Raw genomic sequence first — 21,669 nt, 5'->3', positions numbered from 1 at the left:
TAATCAGTCATTTTATGCCGTTTGTGAAGAGCTTTAGAGTCATCTGGGCTGCATCCAAATTTTACACCTTTCAGTATAAAAGAATCTAAGATAACCATCTACACTTTCAATACCTCAGAAGTCCTCCTCTGCCAAATGGGAGGCACCTGTGAAGATTACATAAAATTGAGTGTGAAAAGCAATATTTATAATGACTCAAACATCTTAAAAACATACATGTTAGTGAAATAAATAAACACAAATTTCCTTGTGCTCTAAGAATGGAAAACTGAGTGAAAACATAGGTCAATTCCTTTCCCCACTACAAGGTAATTAATGCAATTAATTTGTGTTTTTTTTTTCTTTTCTTTTTTTTTTTTAAACAGAGTCTCGCTCCGTTGCCCAGGCTGGAGTGCAGTGGCGCGATCTTGGCTCACTGCAAGCTCCGCCTCCCAGGTTCAAGCCATTCTCCTGCCTCAGCCTCCCGAGTAGCTGGGACTACAGGCACCCGCCACCACACCTGGCTAATTTTTTTCTTTTTTTTTTTTGTATTTTTAGTGGAGATGCGGTTTCACCATGTTGGCCAGGGTGGTCTCGATCTCCTGACCTCGTGATTCGCCCACCTCGGCCTCCCAAAGTGCTGGGATTACAGACTTGAGCCACCGTGCCTGGTCTCATTTGGTTCTCAAAACATTCTGCTACATACAAGACATTAGGAAACATGGGGTTACAGTTTAATGAAGTAGAATGAACCACTAGTCTTGAGAAAGTCATTCAAAAATAATAAATCAGACTCTTAACCGCCTACATTAACCATATATTGTTCAGCCTCCATGTCCTTCATTTACTATTAGTGTCTGAATGCTGGTGGCTCTGTTTTTTGGCACCCAAACTGCAGCATGCCTTTTCTTTTTACTGCCATAGACATATGAATTATTTTGTTTATATAGGAACACTACGGTTAAGTATAAGATTAACTTCCCCAACAAGAAATGTTTTTCCCTCTATATATTGTTGACAAAGCACAAGACAGTAATGCAAATAAGTGGGGGGGGGCAGTGGGTGGAATTTCTGTATTGCATGGGTTCTGCTTTTTGTATTTTTCTAACTGTTAATGCTTTATATTAAATACTAAAGAGGCGCAGAGATAAAACATTAATAATTTGAAGATATCTAAAACATTAAATTCAAGTGGAAAAAATAAATTTTGTGTTTTAACTCTATGGTTTTATTACATTTAATTTCTGAACTAACAAAAGAGAAGTTTTTTTCTCTCTAGAAACTCAATATATTGGATGTTACATAGTTTTATTTAGAAATTTTCATAAAATTAAAAGTACAATATAGTCAGAAAAATGAAACTGATTTGGCTTCTGTTATTCATTTTTTTATGAAGTCAAAGTTTTATTAGTTAAAAGGATGCTGTTTTAATTTACATAAATCTAATTTTTAATTCACACTCTGCCACTCACTGGCTGAGTAATCTTGTGCAAATTGTTTAAATTCCATGAGCCTCTGTTTGCCCATCAACGGAATATGGTTTGGATCATCTGCTTCACAGAATTTCTGTTGTAAGGAATAAATTAAATGACATATTTAAATTAAATGAAATATGTAACACATGGGGAAATGGAAAGGGCTCAATAAATAATTGATATATGAGAAAATGAGCACGAAAAAAAGAACAACTTTTGTGAAGTTTTAAAACCTATCTTCAGAAAAATTTATGAGTTTTAAAAAAACAAGTACCTCTCTTGATATCCAGCTTGTTCCAAAAAAAAAGCCTCGTTGAAGTATTTTGAAAGCTCTCTTCAAAAGAAAACAGAAAGTTCTTTTTTCTTTTAAAGGAAGTTTTGAGGAAAGCATAATTAATTACAAAAAGTGCTTCACAGTATATGTAGATTTATTCAAGTATCTGAGTACACTCGACAAGTATATCTATTTATTTCTAAGTTTCTTATGCCTCTTCCTTATTAGAATCAAGAGAGAATCTTAGACTGAATCTTCAACTTGAACCTCCAGAAAATCTTGCTATTAATGTTATACAAAGTTAGGACTGAGAAATCCTCCTACATGCTATCTGCCATATGTTCTAAGTCCTTTGATCCAGCAATGCAGTTATTCTTAAAAACAAGAAAGTAAATTAGAAAAAAAAAAAATATATATATATATATATATGGTCTTTTTGAAAACTAAAAAGGATGCTGGAGGTCAATTAGGTCACTATTTGACAAACTTTCCCATACCTCAGAATCACCTGGAGGTTTTGTTTTGCTTTTCTTTTAATACTAATTCCTCGGTCACACTTTAATCTGAATATTGAAAAGAGTTTATTAGTGAGATGAGTGTAGGGAAGTACTCGTTTATTTTCAAGAGTCCCAACTAAATCATAAAGTCTCTCCCTGTAGAGGTAGAAGTTGCTAGAAGTTTGAGGACCAGTTTATTGCTTCCAAGCAGAACAATTTTTTTATTCAAAGTTACTCAAAGTCACTAATAATCATAAAGATTATTCTGAAAGGGCCGGGCGCGGTGGCTCAAGCCTGTAATCCCAGCACTTTGGGAGGCCGAGATGGGCGGATCACGCAGGTCAGAGATCGAGACCATCCTGGCTAACACGTGAAACCCTCTGGCTCTACTAAGAAATAAAATAGCCAGGCGAGGCAGCCAGTCCCAGCTACTCGAGGCTGAGGGGCCGAGAATGGCGGAACCCGGAGGCGGAGCCAGGTGAGCTGAGATCCCCGCCACTGCACTCCAGCCTGGGCGAGCAGCGAGACTGGGCCTCAAAAAAAAAAAAAAAAAAAAAAAAAAAAAAGATTATTCTGAAAGGGTATTTCTTGTATTTCCTGCATTGTTTCACAAATATGACTTCCAGGAATTTCTGTCTTTATTATACACAAATATGCAATAAATTGAGCTCATTTCATGCTTTCTGTTGCCAATGGATACTATGTGAAGTTGATGACACTTATTTAATGGTGATCACTAAATGCCACTTATGTAAACCAGGCTCACCACCACCTCTCCCTGCTCCCCGCCCACACACACATTCCCAAGCATTTCTTTAAGTTTTTTGGCTTTTGTTGTTGTTGTTGTTGTTAACATTTCCACTTTATACACCTAGTTTATCTTGGTTTCTAAAAAAGCTACTGAGAAGTATCATACAAATAGAAAGTATATTTTATATAGGGTGTGGAGTCATGGTCTGGAACATCTGAAGGAATTTCTAAGATGTTATAAAATTCCTATATTTGTAAACAAAATTTTATGTATATAATAGATAGCTTTCATGATTCATGCTAAATTCTAAATACAATGTGACCTAAAATGAGTAGGAATAAAATGACAAGTGACATACCTATTGGTCAAAAATAATTGGACCAGGAAAACAAAGAGCATATGTAACCTTTTCCACATTCAAACTGCCAAAGTATTTTTAATATGCACCATTCAGTCATCATAATACATGGTATGCATTTGGTATTATACATTTATTTTTAAAATTATGAGTATATTTAAAAATATATTTTATAAAATATAATGGTTACCAATGACTGTAAAATTCCATAACACTAAAAGGATGCTGATTTATGGTTACTCCATTTTCTCAATTTTTCAATATTGCTCCATTTTCTCAAATTGTTCTCATTTTAACTTCTTATGTACTTGTATTAATTTTTGAATATTTATATAGTCAACTCTACCAGCATTTATAATCTCCCCCAAAGCAAGATGTCAAACACGTTTAAATTTTTTATTTTCACGTATACTTTTCACAATCTGTCTTTTTTTTTCCACTTTCCAATCGCATACGTACTTCATAACTGGCGATAACGATGGTACCTATCTCTTGAAGTTGCTGTGTTGACTGAATACATTAATGTACGTAAAACACAGCACTATATGTGTAAGTTAACATTATTATATCTCAAATATACTATGAAAAAATAAGCTACAATTCAAAGAGCAACAGTAACAACGATATTAGCACTAGGAATGTTCAGAATAGTGAGGGGAAAAAAAGATAAATGAGCCTTCACCTGCAAGAGGAAAGTTGTAATCCTTTACAACAAAACAATTTTGAAAGAATTGAAACAGAGACCGATCATCTATAAAGTGAGGGTCCTATAAAACAATCTATTATGGAAGATGTAAGTTTTATACTCCATTTATTCCCTATATGCTATAGAGGTGTTCAAAATTTGCTTCAGATGGTTTGAAGAGAGTAAATCGCTAATGAGACATAAAGGTGGCTGTTTTCCCAAATTGGTGAGAGGGACAGTGTGAAGTCTCCTGGAGATAACCGGCAAGCTCTACTGTCCCGAAAAGCTGACTGACAACACCTATTAGGTAAAAAGATAGAGACTCCTCAATTCATAAAACATAGTGACTATACATTTTTAAAGTTAAGGAAAGATACATGACTGCCTTCTTGTGTGATGATTCCTATTAAGGAAATAAGGAATTATAGTTCCTGGTACATGAATGATGGATATCTATATTATTTTATAATATGGAATCAAAGAGATTCTTAAGGACAGAACAAAAAATGCTAAGAACTAAGAGATGTGATCCTAAGAAAATTACCATCCTGACAGAATGTGACTTTCTGAATACAAGACTATTCTGCAAAAAAATCAACAGAAATACATAATTTCTTCCTTGATCATCTTCTAGACTTTTCAGGCAACTTCATCGACAGTAGACCAGTTTCATCCATAGGAAATTTAAGTTTAACTTCCATCAGTAACTCTTGAATGTTCAATGAGAAACAGTGGGTTTATTGTTGTTGTTTTTTTTAAAATTATAATTATTTTTTGAGACAGAGTCTCACTCTGTCACCCAAGCTGGAGTGCAGTGGCGTGATCTTGGCTCACTGCAACCTCTGCCTCCTGGATTCGAGATGCTCCTGCCTCAGCTTCTCGAGTAGCTGGGAGTATTGGTGTGTGCCACCATGTCCAGCTAATTTTTGTATCTTTAGTAGAGACAGGGTTTCACCGTGTAGGCCAGGCTGGTCTTGAACTCTTGACCTCAGGTGATTAGCCCTTCTCACCTCCCAAGTAGCTGGGACTACAGGCGTGCACCACCACTCCTGGCTGATTGTTGTATTTTTAGTAGAGACAGGGTTTCACCATGTTGGCCAGGATGGTCTTGAACTCTTGACCTCAGGTGATTAGCCCTTCTCACATCCCGAGTAGCTGGGACTACAGGCATGCACCATCACTGCTGGCTGATTGTTGTATTTTTAGTAGAGACAGGGTTTCACCATGTTGGCCAGGCTGGTCTGGAACTCCTGGCCTCAAGTGATCCACAGCCTCGGTCTCCCAAAGCACTGGGATTACAGGCAAAAGACACCACACCAGGCTGAGAAACAATGGGTTTATGATACTGATCATACCTGTGAGAGTCTCTGGTTGAATTAATAATAACAATAGTAATAATAAGCTAGGAGGTCCCAACAGAAAATACCTCCTTTCCTGCTATTTGGGAAGATTAGAAAAGAAGTTTAATTTGATGGGAAAATAAAAGAGTTGTGACTAGACTTCTGATTCTGGCCAAGATGAAGTAATAGAAAACAGATTTAGTTTCCTGAGTAAATCAACAACAACAAAAGAGAGAATTTCAATCTCTGTCTGTCTTTCTGCCTCTCTGCCTTTCTCTTACTCTTGCTCTCTCACCTCTCCTCCTTTTCCCTCTTTCTCTTCCCGTTCCTTTTTGTGTAATAGATCGATAGATACATATAGGATATGTATATAAATATATATGATATATAACACAGAAACACACACACACATATGTGTATATATATTCCACAAGACACTAGACAGCATACAATAAAGAACAGTAACTCCACAAAGGTAAGAAACAAATGTGGTAAGTCCAATGATTGCCTTAGTTTATTTCATTGATAGCATTTTTAAAAATTGAAATTATAGTTTAAAACTTTTCCACAAAGAAACCACCTGGCCCACTTTGATCACTGGTGAATGTTACTGAACATTTAAGTGAAACCATTCTATTCTATGAAAACTTTCCTAGAACATTTTAAATGAGGTGATATTCTCAACTTATTCTATGTAGCCAATGTAATGTTGATAATAAACCAAGTGGAAACAGAACAGAAAAAGAAAACTACAGGCCAGTATCTTCTGTGAACATAATTCCTCAACAAAATTTTAGTAATTTCAATCCAACAAAACATTGAAAGGATAATACACTATGACCACATAAGGTTTATCCTAGGAACGCAAAGCTGGATTAATATTCAAAAATAAATCAATTTAATTTACTATATTAACAATATTTAAAAAAGGAAAAAACACGGGCACGGTGGCTCACGCTTGTGATCTCAGCACTTTGGGAGTCTGAGGCAGGTGGATCACCCGAGGTCGGGAGATCAGAGACCATCCTGGCTAACACGGTGAAACCCCGTCTCTACTAAAAATACAAAAAATTAGCCAGGCGTGGTGGCACATGCCCGTATTCCCAGCTACTCAGGAGTAGTTGAGGCAGGAGAATCGCTTGAACCCAGGAGGCGGAGGTTGAGGTGAGCCAAGATCGCGCCATTGCACTCCAGCCTGGGCAACAAGAGCGAAACTCCTTCTCAAAAAAAAAAAAAAAAAAAAAAAGGAGAAGAAGAAAGGAAAAAACAACTATAATCATGCCACTAGATGCACAAAAAAGCATTTCACAAAACCAATCATTCATTCCTGATAATAGCTCTCCGGAATGTTCCTCAGTGTGATAAGGGGCATCTATGAAAAATCTATAGGGGTATCATCCTCAGTGGTGAAAGACTGCATCATTTTCCCTATGATCAGGAACAAGACAATAGGTCTGTCCTGTCGCTTATATTCAACAATTACTGTTCTACACTCCGTGTTTTATCTATCTGTGAATGAATGAATGAATGGAATGCAACCTTACCATAAAATGTAAAGTAATTGATATAGAAGAAATGATGGAATAAGAAAATTAGCCCTTGGCAACCTTCAAAGTAATAACTGATTCATTTGAGTCATGCATGGGCTAAAGATAACAGACGAAAGTGTGATAAGAAAGAGACTATTACATAGTTTAAAATGTCTCTCAACGAAGTAGTTATTAATTACTCTTATTAAACACTAAATAATACTTATTAATTATCTATCCAGTGGAGAAACCTGGAAGACATCATCTTAACAAAATAATAAAAGTTAACATTGTCAGTAAGGCGACAAATCATCACCATGGCGAGCCTCCTGATATTATGGACTAATAAAAGAAGCAACACTCCCATGGCATTCCTGCCCCAAACACAGAACCTGAACCTAGTTCAACAGGAAATAATAAACTAAAATGAACAGACATTTCAAAAGGTCAAAGATGTGAAAGATAAAGAAAGAGTGAGAAACAGTTTCATATTGAAAGAGATTAGAGAGGTATGACAAATGCAACATGTGATACTGGGGAGAAAAGCATATAAGAGAAGAAAGCATTTTTTTTTTCTGTCAAGAGAATTGTCAGGTCAACTGGTAAAATTTCAATGGGATCTATGACAAAAATAATGGTACTGAGAAATATTTTTGTAATCTAGCTATGTTCCAAATTGGCTAAAATGTGTATCTACTAAAAAGATAATCTAGTTTAGAAAAATACTTATTATCACACAAATTTTTTTACCTTAAAAATTTAAATAACTTACCTAAAATGTAAAATTTGGGATTTAGAAGATCATTTATTAGTTTTGGTGAATTTCACTAATTTGGAAAGAATGATACCTAAAATACCATATCAAAATTTATATTTGATGTTAAAAAGCTGGTTTTAATAATAAATATTTTCAGGACAACCTTATAGGGATTTGAATAAGCCAATTGTTCATGATAAATCTCTTCATTTGTATATATCCTGTTGTTTCTGCTTTTCTGGAGAAGTTTGACCAGTACACTTTCATTGCAAAAGAAAGAACTTTATTTTGTTATTTTTATATGCAATAAATAAAAATTACCAACATAAAGTACATAAAAACTATGATCAATAATTTGATAATAAAATAATTAAACATTAAAATTTGAAGAAAGGCAAAAAAAATCATTTAGACAACAGTAAAAAATTTATAGTGAACTTTTAAGTTCTCTCAATCTCTGTCTCTATTAAACATTTGCATACTTTTTTGAATAAAAAGTAAACAAATAAGCTGGGTCTGGTGGCTCACGCCTGTAATCCCAACACTTTGGGAGGCCAAGGCAGGCGGATGGCTTGAGGCCAAGAGCTTCATACCAGCTTGGCCAACATGGCGAAACCTAGTCTCTACTAAAAATACAAAATTTAGCCAGGTAAGGTGGTACATGCCTGCAATCCCAGCTACTCGGGAGACTGAGACATGAGAATTGCTGGACTCCGGGAGGTGGAGTTTGAAGTGGGCCAAGATTGTGCCTCTGCACTTTAACCTGGGCGATAGAGCCAGACAGTGTCTAAAAAAAAAAAAAAAAAAAAAAAGAAAAAGAAAAAGAAAGAAAATAAAACAATAAATTTAAATCATCTAATTAAATATGTCAATGGTAAAATGAGTTTGTCTTCTTGAATAACAGAGTTATTGAATATAAAAATATCAGAGAGCATTAAAGGAGTCAGAAAACTTCAAATGTTGATAATAGTTACCAGAAATTTGAAGAGAATTTAGCACTATAAAAGTTTTGCTGAAAAAATTCTTTTGAACACCACATCATGTGATAACTTTTAATTTAATGGGACAACTTTTGTAACGGTTTGGTCTAGTCTAGACCTTTCACATCAAACTGTGGCTCGCTCAGACAGCATTTCACGGTAACATGTAAATCCAAAGATTCCCCCAATAATTTGTAAAAATCAATAGATTTGCTAAAAATTTTATCACTCATTAAGCAGTTTACTAAGACCATAAAAGGGGCTTTTTATTATTGATTTATGTATTGATATATATGCATTTGTATATATCAATTACTGAACAGCTGTTAAATATTTTGATTATCACACCTTCTGTTAACCACTAAAGCAATAAATCATTCCTCAAAACTCTTCCCATAATAAACACTTGTTCAGATGGCATCTCTTGTCAGTTTTTACAAACCTTCAGGAGTAGAAAATTTCAATGTTAGACAATCTCCTCTTTAGAATAAAAAGAAAAAAACTTCATCTTTTAATGATGTAATTAATACAAGCTTGAGTCCAAACTGTGCCATGCTTATTATGAGGACAATAAATAATGTTCTGTGTTGATGATGAACATATACACAATTATAAATGAAGTCCAGTGAAACTCCATGAAAATGCACCTCAGAATAAGACAAGTTCAGATATAATGTTACTGGCAAATATTTTCCATTTTCTCTTCATCCCTTTTCTGGAACTGGGATGAAATCTTACAGAACTATTTTCAGTGAGGGAAAAGAACAAAAGGAGGGGAGGGAAAACAAGGCCACAGTGCCAAACAACTTTATCTTGGGAAACAAGGAGTTAGAGGGTGGCTCGCATAATTCCACTTATTTTCAACCAATCTCCTTTGTTCAGGGTAATATGGTGGGGATGAAAATCAGGTTTCTTGGAAATGGTTTGATTTCTTACCATTGTCCTGGAAGTTCCATTCTTCACAGTACCCAGAATCTTTAGATTTCATGGCCGTAGACAACAGCCACCAGATGGCAGCAAACTACAGTTGAGTACAGGGTTTCCTTCTGGAGCCATAAATACCCAGAAATCCTGAGCAGTTCTGCACATCCTGGATCACACCATTTACTTCACAACAACAAGATCCTCACTTTTAAGGAAAAAAAATATATTTTCGAACCTTTTCTATTATGTTAAAGCAGGATTTAAAACATAAAAAGCATAGTGCATTATGAAAAAGTTTATTATATCTCAGAAATGTAAAGTTGGTTTAATATTAGAAAACCAATTAATATAATTCACCACATTAACAGAAAAAGAGCTGATTGTATTATCTCAATAGATGCCGAAAGGGTACTTGATTTAATCAGAGAAATGCAAAAATAAGTCCATAATGAGATGATGCAATATCGTGACCACAATTGTATAAAAAATTCTAAAGTATGATTGCTACCAGCTATTGGCAAGGATATGAATCAATGTGGCATATAATATGATGAAGATAGGAACAAAATGATTTGTTATTATCTTCTAAAATTGAGAAACGCCCTATGGTTCTGCAAAGTTTATGCATATATATGTGTGTATACATATGTATGAATTATATTACATATTCATCAAATGCTTAACATTTTAACAGAATATTTATTCTTGAGCTCATATATTCTTTTGAGGATAATCATCCCTCCTGCTACACGTATGTTTAAAGCTGCATTGGCAAATGATACTTGCTCATAAGGTTTCCCAGGATTTATTTGAAAGCCTTTTTTTTTTTTAACCAATATTAAATGCTTTCCCCCACACCAGATATACAATATTAGATGTGAAGCTATTTGTCTCAGAGCGTTGAGGTTATCACACTACTGTTTTCTGACTCACACGTTGCCTTTGGGAATTCAGCCATCAGTCTAAGTTTTCCTTTACTAAACTTATCCTTATTTTGTTTTTCCTTCTGGTTGCTTCTCTTTGTCTTTGGTATTTGCTGTTTTTTTTTTCCAGTATCCTAATTCTTTCTTCCAATTTTCCTTCATCTGTATTTAAGTTTTCAATTTTAAATTAAACTTTGTTTTAATATTAAGGTTTTAACTATTTTTGTTTCTAAAAGTTCTATTTATTTTTTAATCTGGTCATATATATTAGTTTCTTTTTTCTTACCAATATTAATATGTAAAGGAAAGGAATTTTTATGATTTTTATTTTTTATATATTTCTATTTATTTATTTGGTCAAATGATGCTTCTAAGGTCTTTGGGAAATTGCCACACTGTTTTCCATGATGACTGAACTAATTTACATTCTCATCAGCAATGTATAAGCCTTCCCTTTTCCCCACAACCTCTCCAGCATCTATTTTTTGACTTTTTAGTAATAGACATTTGGACTGGTATAAGATGGGATCTCATCGTGGTTTTGATTTGTATTTCTCTAATGTTTAGTAGTGTTGAGCATTTTTTCATAAGCTTATTGGCTATGTGTATGTCTTCTTTTGAAAAGTGTCTCTTCATGTCTTTTACTCACTTTTTAATGGAGTTATTTGGTTTTTGCTTGTTAATTTGTTTAAGTTCCTTATAGATGCTGGATATTAGAACTTTGTCAGACACATAGTTTACAAATATTTTCTCCTGTTCTGCAGGTTGTCTGTGTACTCTGTTGACAGTTTCTTTTGCTGTACAGAAGCTCTCTACTTTGATTAGGTCCCACTTGTCAATTTTTTATTTTGTTGCAATTGCTTTTGACATTTTTGTAATGAAATCATTGCCAGGGCCTATGTCCAGAATGATATTCTCTAGGTTATTTTCATTTTCTAGGATTTTTGTAATTTTAGGTTTTATGATTAAGTCTTTAATCCATCTTGAATTTATTTTTGTAGATGGTGTAAGAAAGGAGTCCAGCTTCAGTCTTGTGCATATGGCTAGCCAGTTATCCCAGCATCATTTACTGAATAGGGAGCCCTTTTCCCATTGCTTGATATTGCTTATTTTGCCAAAGATCAGATGGTTGTGGGCATATGGCTTTATTCCTGGGCTCTCTATTCTGTTACATTGGTCTGTGTGTCTGTCTTTGTACTAGAACCATGCTGCTTTGGTTACTGTAGCCTTGTAATATAGTTTGAAATTGAATAACCTGATGTTTGCAACTTTGTTACTTTTGCTTAATATTGCCTTGGCTATTTGAACTCTTTTTTTGTTCCATATGAATTTTAAATTAGTTTTTTCTGATTCTGAGAAGAATATCATTGGTAGTTTGATATAGATAGCATTGAATCTGTAAATTGCTTTGGTAAGTATGGGCATTTTAACAATATTGATTCTTCCTATCCATGCACATGGAATTTTTTTCCATTTGTGTCATCTCTGATTTCTTTCAGCAGTGTTTGTAATCCTTGTGATAGAGATTATTCGCCTCCCTGGTTAGCTGTATTCCTAGGTATTTTATTCCTTTTGTGGCTATTGTGAATGGGATTGCATTCTTGATTTGGCTCTCAACTTGAATATTGTTAGTGTATTAAAATGATACCGATTTTTGTACATTGATTTTTTTCATTCTGAAACTTTTCTGAAGTTGTTTTTCAGCTTAAGAAGCTTTTGGGCAAACTGAGATTTTCTAGGTTTAGAAACATGTCATCTGCCAACACAAACAGTTTGATTTCCTCTCTTCCTATTTGGATGCCTATTATTTCTTCCAGTGCTATGTTGAATAGGAATGGTGAGCATGGGCATCCTTGTCTTGTTTTGGTTCTCAAGGGGAAGGCTTCCAGCTTTTGTGCATTCAGTACGATGTTGGCTATGATGGGTTTGCCATAGATGGCTCTTATTGTTTCGAGATAAGTTCCTTCACTGCCTAGTTTGTTGAGGGTTTTTAACATGAAAGATTGTTGAATTTTATTGAAAGTTCTTTCTGCATCTATTTAGATGTTCATGTGGTTTTTATTTTAAGTTCTGTTTATGTGGTGAATCACATTTATTGACTTGCATATGTTGAACCAACCTTGCATCCCAGGGATAGAGCGTACAAGATTGCAGGAATTAGCTTTTTGATGTGCTGCTGGATTCAGTTTGCTAGTATTTTATTGAGGATTTTTGCATGTATATTCATCAAGGATACTAGCCTAAGTTTGTTGTTGTTGTTGTTGTTGTTCCTCTGCAGGTTTGGGTATCAGAATAATGCTGGCCTCACAGAATGAGTTAGGGAGGAGTCCCTCTTCCTCCATTTTTGAAATAGTTTCAGGAGAAATGGTACCAGCACTTCTTTATACATCTGGTAGAATTCAGCTGTGAATCTGTCTGGTCCTGGGCTTTTCTGGTTGGTAGGATTTTTTATTGCTGGTTCAATTTCAGAACTCATTATTGGACTGTCAGTGATTCAATTTCTTCCTGGTTCAGTCTTAGGAGGTCGTCTGTTTCCAAAAATTTATCCATTTCTTCTAGGTTTTCTAGTTTGTATGCATAGAAGTGTTCATAGTAGTCTCCGAGGGTTTTTTATATTTTTGAGGGGGTAGTGGTAATATCCCCTTTGTCATTTCTAATTGTGTTCATTCGGATCATCTCTTTTTTCCTTTGTTAGTCTAGCTAGTGATCTATCAATCTTAATTGTCCTTTCAAGAAAGAAATTATTGGATTTGTTGATCTTTTGTAGGGTTTTCACATCTCAATTTCCTTCAGTTCAGCTCTGATTTTGGTTATTTGTTGCTTCTTGTTAGCTTTGGGATTGGTTTGCTCCTGTTTTTTCTAATTTCTCCAAGTGTGATGTTAGGTCGTTAATTTGAGATCTTTCTTACTTCTTAATGTAAGCATTTAGCACTATAAATTTCCCTTAACACTGCTTTAGCTGTATTCCAGAGATTCTGGTACATTGTAACTTTGTTTTCATTCGTTTCAAATAATTTCTTGATTTCTGCCTTAATTTCATTGTTTACTCAAATCATTCAAAAGCAGGTTGTTTAATTTCCATGTAGTTGTATGGTTTTGAGCAATTTTTAAGTACTGATTTCTATTTTTATTATGCTGCAGTCTGAAAGTGGTTGGTATGATTTCAATTCTTTTGGATTTATCCATTTCTTCTAGGTTTTCTAGTTTGGTCTGGTCTATTTTAAAGTATGTGCCCTGTGCAGATGAGAAGAATGTATATTGTGTTATTTTGGGGTGGAGAGTTCTGTAGATGCCTCTTAGACCCATTTGGTCAATTGTTGATTTTAGGCCCTGGATATCTTTGTTATTTTTCTGCCTCAATGATCAGTGTAATATTGTCAGTGGGGTTTTGAAGTCTCCCACTTTTATTGTGTTGTTATCTAAGTCTCTTCATAGGTCTCTAAGAACTTAGCTTTATAAATCTGGGTGCTCCTGTATTTTGTATATGTATGTGTGTGTGTGTGTGTGTGTGTGATAGTTAGGTCTTCTTGCTGAATTGAATTCTTTACTATTATGTCATGCCCTTCTTTTTTCCTTTTTGATTGCTGTTGGTTTAAAATCTGTTTTGTCTGAAATTAGAATAGAATAGCAACTCCTGTTTGTTGTTGTTGCTGTTGTTGTTGTTGTTGTTTCTGTTTTCCACTTGCTTGGTAGATTTTTTCTCCATCCCTTTACTTTGGACCTATATGTGTCATTGCATGTGAAATGGGTCTCCTGAAGACAGCATACAGTTGAGCCTTGCTTCTTCATCCAACATGCCACTCTGTACCTTTTAAGTGGGGCATTTAGCCCATTTACATTCAAGGTTAGGATTGATTGCATGGTTTCATCCTGTCATCATGTTTTTAGCTGGTTATTACGCAGGCTTGGTTGTGTGGTTACTTTGTAGTGTCAGTGGTCTACAAACATAGGTGTGCTTCTACGGTGCCCAGTAATGGTATTTCATTTACAATTTAGCACTGTCTTAAATCTCTTGTAAGGAAGGTCTGGTGGTAACAAATTCCCTTAGGATTTGTTTGTCTGAAAAGGATCTTATTTCTCCTTCATTTAGGAAGCTTAGTTTGGCTGGATGTTAAATTCTTAGTTGTAATTTCTTTCTTTAATAAAAAAATTAACTCAAGATGGAGTAAAGTCTTGAATGTAAAACCCAAAACTATAAAACCCATGGAAGACAACCTAGGCAATACTATTCTGGATGTAGAAATAGGCAAAGATTTTATGGCAAAGACACCAAAAGCAATTGCAACAAAGACAAAAATTGACAAATGGAATCTAGTTAAACTAAAACGCTTCTGCACAGAAAAAGAAACTGTCAACAGAGTGAAAATACAACATACAAAATGGGAGAACATTTTTGCAAAATAGCATCTGACAAAGGTCTAATAAGCAGCATCTACAGGAACTTAAACAATTTACAAGAAAAAGACAACCTCATTAAAAAGTGGACATAGGACATGAACCGACACTTTGCAAAAGAAAACATACATGCTGCCAACAATAATATTAAAAAAAACTCAACATCACTAATCATTAGAGAAATGCAAATCAAAACCACAATGAGATATCATCTCACACCAGACAGAATGGTTATTTTTAAAAAGTAAAAAACTAACAGATGCTGATGAGGGTGTGGAGAAAAAGAACACTTATACACTGTTGGTGGGAGTGTAAGTTAGTTCAACCAGTGTGAAAGACAGTGTGGCGATTCCTCGAAGCCCTAGAGGCAGAAATGTAATTTTATCCAGCAATCCCATTACTGGGTATAATCCCAAAGGAATATAAATCATTCTAGTATAAAGACACATGCACATGTATGTTCATTGCCACACTATTCACGACGGCAAAGACAGGAATCAACCTAAATGCCCATCAGTGGTAGACTGGATAAAGAAAATGTGGAATACTATGCAGCCATAAAAAGGAATAAAATAATATCTTTTTCAGGAACATGGATGGAGCTGGAGGCCATTATTCTTAACAAACTAATCCAGGAACAGAAAATCAAATACTGCATGTTCTCACTTATAAGTGAGAACTAAATGATGAGAACACACGGACACATAGAGGGGAACAACACACCCTGGTGGTTATTGTAGGGTAAAGGATGGGAGAAGAGAGAGGATTAGGAAAAATAATTTATAGGTACTGGGCTTAATACCTGGGTGATGAAATAATCTGTACAACAAACCCCCATGATACAAGTTTACCTACATAACTTGCACATGTACCACTGAACTTAAAATAAAAGTTAAACAATTATTTTAAAAAGTTTAATATATGCCCTCAATTTTTTCTGTTTTGTAGGGTTTCTCATGAAGGGTCTGCTGTTAGCCTGACGATGTTCCCTTTGTAGGTGACCTGCACCTTTTCTCTACTTGCCTTTAACATTTTTCTGTCATTTCTACCTTGAAGAATCTGATGACTATGTATTGTGGGAATGGTCTTCTTGTATAGTATCTCACAAGGGTTCTCTGCATTTCCTGGATTTGAATGTTCACTTCTTTGGTGAGATTGAAAAAATGTTTATGGCTGATGTCCTCAATATGTTTTCCAAGTTGCTTGATTTATCTCTCTCTCTCTTTCAAGGATGCCAGTGAGTCACAGATTTGGTCCCTTTACATAATCCCATATTTCTCCAAGATTTTCTTCATTCTTCTTTATTTTTTTTTTATTTATTCTTGCCTGACTGAGTTACTTTGGAGAACCAGTCTTCAAGCTCGGAGATTCTTTCCTCGGTTTGGTCTATTCTGCTGATAACACTTGTGACTGTATTATGAAATTCTTGAGTGGGTTTTTGAGCTCTATTCGATCAGTTTGGTTCTTTCTTAAAATGGCCATTTCATCTTTTATGTCCCATATCTTTTTATTGTATTCCTTAGCTTCCTTGGATTGGGTTTTGACTTTCTCCTCAATGTTGATGGTCTTCATTCCTATCTATATTCTGAATTCTATTTCTGCCATTTCAGCCATTTCAGACTGATTAAGAACCATTTCTAGGGAACTACTGCAGTCATTTGGAGGTAAGAAATCTACTCTGGCATTTTAAGCTTCCAGAGTTCTTGTGCTGTTTTTCTTTTTTTCCTCTTCTGTGTGGGCAGATATTCCTTCAGTATTTGAAGCTGCTTTCCTTAGGATGTGCTTGGGGTTTTTTTTTTTTTCCTTTTATCTTATTTGACGCCCTTGGGAGTTTGATTGTAGTATAAGCTGGGTTCAGTTGACTGGCTTTGATTCTAGTCTGCTCCTGGGTCTTGAAAGAGCCCCCTCCAGTTATTGTCTCCATGTCCATGTTTTTTTTCTGTTGGGTGATCTAGTCCATTGGGTTTCTTCATGCAGGGACTTCAGTTAGCAGGCAGGCCACATCCTTGCCAGGTCAGCCCTAATTCACTGTCCAAGTGCTTTCCAGGGGAACACAGGGTTGTGCCTGCCCACAGAGTTTAGGCAGAAGCAAGACCACTGGGCTGGAAGCTCTAGCAAGCATGGTGCATCTGATTATGAGAAAAAGGAGTGGGTGGAATTGCCTGCCCTGCCATCCAGGTGTTTCCAAGGCAATAGGAGGCTGCACCCCTTGGTAAATTCAAGCAGAAGTGTAACTGCTGGGCTAAAAGCTATAGCAGACATGTCTTGCCTGGCTACAAGAGGCAGGGGTGTGTGGAGTCTAGCAGGCATTGCCAGCAGCAGGTGTCACCCGCCCTGCCATCTGAGTGCTTCCCAAGACAACAGGGGGCTGCACCCTCTGGCTGAGTTCACATAGAAGCAGGACTGCTGGGCTGGAAGATTTAGCTTGTATTGCCTGTCTGGCTACCAGCAGAAAAGGTGGGTGGGGTCACGTGTCTGGCTGTCTGGGTGTTTCCCAGGACAGTGGGAGGCTGAACTTGCTGGCTGAGTTCAGGTAGAAGAGGGATCACTGGGCTGGAAACTCTAGCACGTGTTGCCCGCCTGGCTACCAGTGGCAGGAGTGAGTGGGTCACCCACGATGCCATCCAGGTGCTTCACAGGACAGCGGGAAGCTGTACCCACCACCTGTGTTCACACAGAAGTGGGATCACTAGGCTTAAAGTTCTAGCAGCCTTTGCCTGCAGGCATAGCTACCAGTGGCAGGCGTGGGGGGGATGGGTTTACATAAGATATCTTACAATTATAACAATCTATTTTTAGCTGATAACCACTTAATTTCAATCATATACAAATACTCCACACTTTTCTTTTTTTAAATTAATTAATTAATTAATTAATTATTATTATACTTTAAGTTCCAGGGTACATGTGCCTAACGTGCAGGTTTGTTACATATGTATACTTGTGCCATGTTGCTGTGCTGCACCCATCAACTCGTCAGCACCCATCAACTCGTCATTTACATCAGGTATAACTCCCAATGCAATCCCTCCCCGCTCCCCCCTCCCCATGATAGGCCCCAGTGTGTGATGTCCCCCTTCCCGAGTCCATGCGATCTCATTGTTCAGTTCCCACCTATGAGTGAGAACATGCAGTGTTTGGTTTTCTGTTCTTGTGATAGTTTGCTAAGAATGATGGTTTCCAGCTGCATCCATGTCCCTGCAAAGGACACGAACTCATCCTTTTTTATGGCTGCATAGTATTCCATGGTGTATATGTGCCACATTTTCTTAATCCAGTCTGTCACTGATGGACATTTGGGTTGATTCCAAGTCTTTGCTATTGTGAATAGTGCCGCAATAAACATACATGTGCATGTGTCTTTATAGCAGCATGATTTATAATCCTTTGGGTATATACCCAGTAATGGGATGGCTGGGTCATATGGTACATCTAGTTCTAGATCCTTGAGGAATCGCCATACTGTTTTCCATAATGGTTGAACTAGTTTACAATCCCACCAACAGTGTAAAAGTGTTCCTATTTCTCCACATCCTCTCCAGCACCTTTTTAATGATCTTTTTAATGATCGCCATTCTAACTGGTGTGAGATGGTATCTCATTGTGGTTTTGATTTGCATTTCTCTGATGGCCAGTGATGATGAGCATTTTTTCATGTGTCTGTTGGCTGTATGAATGTCTTCTTTTGAGAAATGTCTGTTCATATCCTTTGCCCACTTTTTGATGGGGTTGTTTGTTTTTTTCTTATAAATTTGTTTGAGTTCTTTGTAGGTTCTGGATATTAGCCCTTTGTCAGATGAGTAGATTGCAAAAATTTTTTCCCATTCTGTAGGTTGCCTGTTCACTCTGATGGTAGTTTCTTTTGCTGTGCAGAAGCTCTTTAGTTTAATGAGATCCCATTTGTCAATTTTGGCTTTTGCTGCCGTTGCTTTTGGTGTTTTAGACATGAAGTCTTTGCCCATGCCTATGTCCTGAATGGTACTACCTAGGTTTTCCTCTAGGATTTTTATGGTATTAGGTCTAACATTTAAGTCTCTAATCCATCTTGAATTAATTTTCGTATAAGGAGTAAGGAAAGGATCCAGTTTCAGCTTTCTACTTATGGCTAGCCAATTTTCCCAGCACCATTTATTAAATAGGGAATCCTTTCCCCATTTCTTGTTTTTCTCAGGTTTGTCAAAGATCAGATGGCTGTGGATGTGTGGTATTATTTCTGAGGACTCTGTTCTGTTCCATTGGTCTATATCTCTGTTTTGGTACCAGTACCATGCTGTTTTGGTTACTGTAGCCTTGTAGTATAGTTTGAAGTCAGGTAGCGTGATGCCTCTAGCTTTGTTCTTTTGACTTAGGATTGTCTTGGAGATGCGGGCTCTTTTTTGGTTCCATATGAACTTTAAAGCAGTTTTTTCCAATTCTGTGAAGAAACTCATTGGTAGCTTGATAGGGATGGCATTGAATGTATAAATAACCTTGGGCAGTATGGCCGTTTTCACGATATTGATTCTTCCTATCCATGAGCATGGTATGTTCTTCCATTTGTTTGTGTCCTCTTTTATTTCACTGAGCAGTGGTTTGTAGTTCTCCTTGAAGAGGTCCTTTACATCCCTTGTAAGTTGGATTCCTAGGTATTTTATTCTCTTTGAAGCAATTGTGAATGGAAGTTCATTCCTGATTTGGCTCTCTGTTTGTCTGTTACTGGTGTATAAGAATGCTTGTGATTTTTGCACATTAATTTTGTATCCTGAGACTTTGCTGAAGTTGCTTATCAGCTTAAGGAGATTTTGGGCTGAGACAATGGGGTTTTCTAAATATACAATCATGTCATCTGCAAACAGGGACAATTTGACTTCTTTTCCTAACTGAATACCCTTGATTTCTTTCTCTTGCCTGATTGCCCTAGCCAGAACTTCCAACACTATGTTGAATAGGAGTGGTGAGAGAGGGCATCCCTGTCTTGTGCCAGTTTTCAAAGGGAATTTTTCCAGTTTTTGCCCATTCAGGATGATATTGGCTGTGGGTTTGTCATAAATAGCTCTTATTATTTCGAGGTATGGTCCATCAATACCGAATTTATTGGGCGTTTTTAGAATGAAGGGCTGTTGAATTTTGTCAAAAGCCTTTTCTGCATCTATTGAGATAATCATGTGGTTCTTGTCTTTGGTTCTGTTTATATGCTAGATTATGTTTATTGTACTCCACACTTTTCACTCTTCCCTCCCACACACACACCTTATGTTACGGACATCATGACTTACATTTTTTAATATTGTGTATCCATTAACATATTTTTATACTCTTGTCTTTTAACTTTTATACCAGAATAAAAATTATTTGTGCATCGCCATTACAATATCAAAGTGTTATGATGTGTTTTCTACATATTTACCTTTACTAGCAAGGTTTATACTTCCATATGCTTTCATGCTGCGGTTTAATGTACTTTCATTTCAATTTGAAGAACTTCAGTATTTTTAAAGGCAGATGTGTTGATGATGAACTCTCTCACTTTTGTTAGTCTGATAAAGTTTTTAATTCTTCATTTTTCAAAAATATTTTGCCAGGTATGGTATTCTTAATTGGTGCTTTTTTCTTCCAATACTTTGAATTGTATCATCTTATTTTCTTCTAGTCTGCAAGGTTTTGGCTGAGAAATACACTGACAGTTTTATGAAGATTTCCTGTTAAGTGATTAGTTGCTTTTCTTTTGCTGCTCTCAAGATTCTCTTTGACCTCAACTTTTGAAAATTTAATTATAATATTTATCTGTGTGGATTTCTTTGGGATCATCCTACTTGGAGTCCATTGGGATTCTTGTACCTAGATGTTCATTTCCCTCCCCAGAATTGGGCAGTTTTCCACCACTATTTCTTTAAATAAGCTTTTTGCTTCTTCTCTTTTTTCCTTCTAGAATCTTAATAATTTATATATTCTTTCACTTGATGATGTGTTTTAGGTTTTCTTTACTGTTTATTATTGTTTGTTGCTGTTACTCTTACTGAATAATTTCACATGGCCTTTCTTCAAGTTGTTGATTTTCTTCTACTCTGTAAAGTCGCCTGTAAAACTCTAGTAAATTTTAGTTCAAGTATTGTATTCTTCAGCTCTAAAATTTTTTTTTGGTCCTTTTTATATTTTATATCTTTTGTTAATATTCTCATTTTGTTCATGCATAGTTTTCTTTAGTCATGGAGCATTTTTATGATAGCTATTTTGAACTCTTTTCAGATAATTTATATATCTCCAATTCTTTATATATCTCTAAATCTTTAGAATTGTCACTGAAGATTTATTTTGTTCCTATTTTGAGCCTTGTTTCTTTGCTTATCGCTTTCTTCATGTGTCTCATATGTCTCATATGTGTCATGTGTCTCATAACTTTATGCTGGAACCCACACATTTGAAAAAACAGCCACCTCTACCAGCCTTTACAAACTGGCTTTGTATAAGAGACCCTCCCTAATCAGCCCTGCTAGAAATTCCAGGGATATGTGAAAACTTTTGGGGGAAAATGTGACTTCTCTGAACCTGTTCATGCAGTTTCTTAGAACCAATTACTAGTTTCTTTTTCTCTAGTACTGTCTTGCCTTGATTTTAGTGGTCACCAGGTATCCAAAGTATGCTGCTCCTCATCAGCATCCTTAGTCAGGCAAAACTGATTCCATTCCTTAAAGCAGCCTTCCAAAAAGCCTACAACCAGATGTACACTCTGCCACTCTCCTTGCCTCTGAGGTAGAAGGCTCAAGTTATGTGGCTTTTTCTGATTCTGCCTAACCATGCTAGCTACAGCAAATCACCTCCACTC

The sequence above is a fragment of the Papio anubis genome, chromosome 9, assembly GCF_008728515.1.
Source record: "Papio anubis isolate 15944 chromosome 9, Panubis1.0, whole genome shotgun sequence".
Classification (NCBI taxonomy): Eukaryota; Metazoa; Chordata; class Mammalia; order Primates; family Cercopithecidae; genus Papio; species Papio anubis.
Note: the sequence above shows the minus strand (reverse complement) of the source record.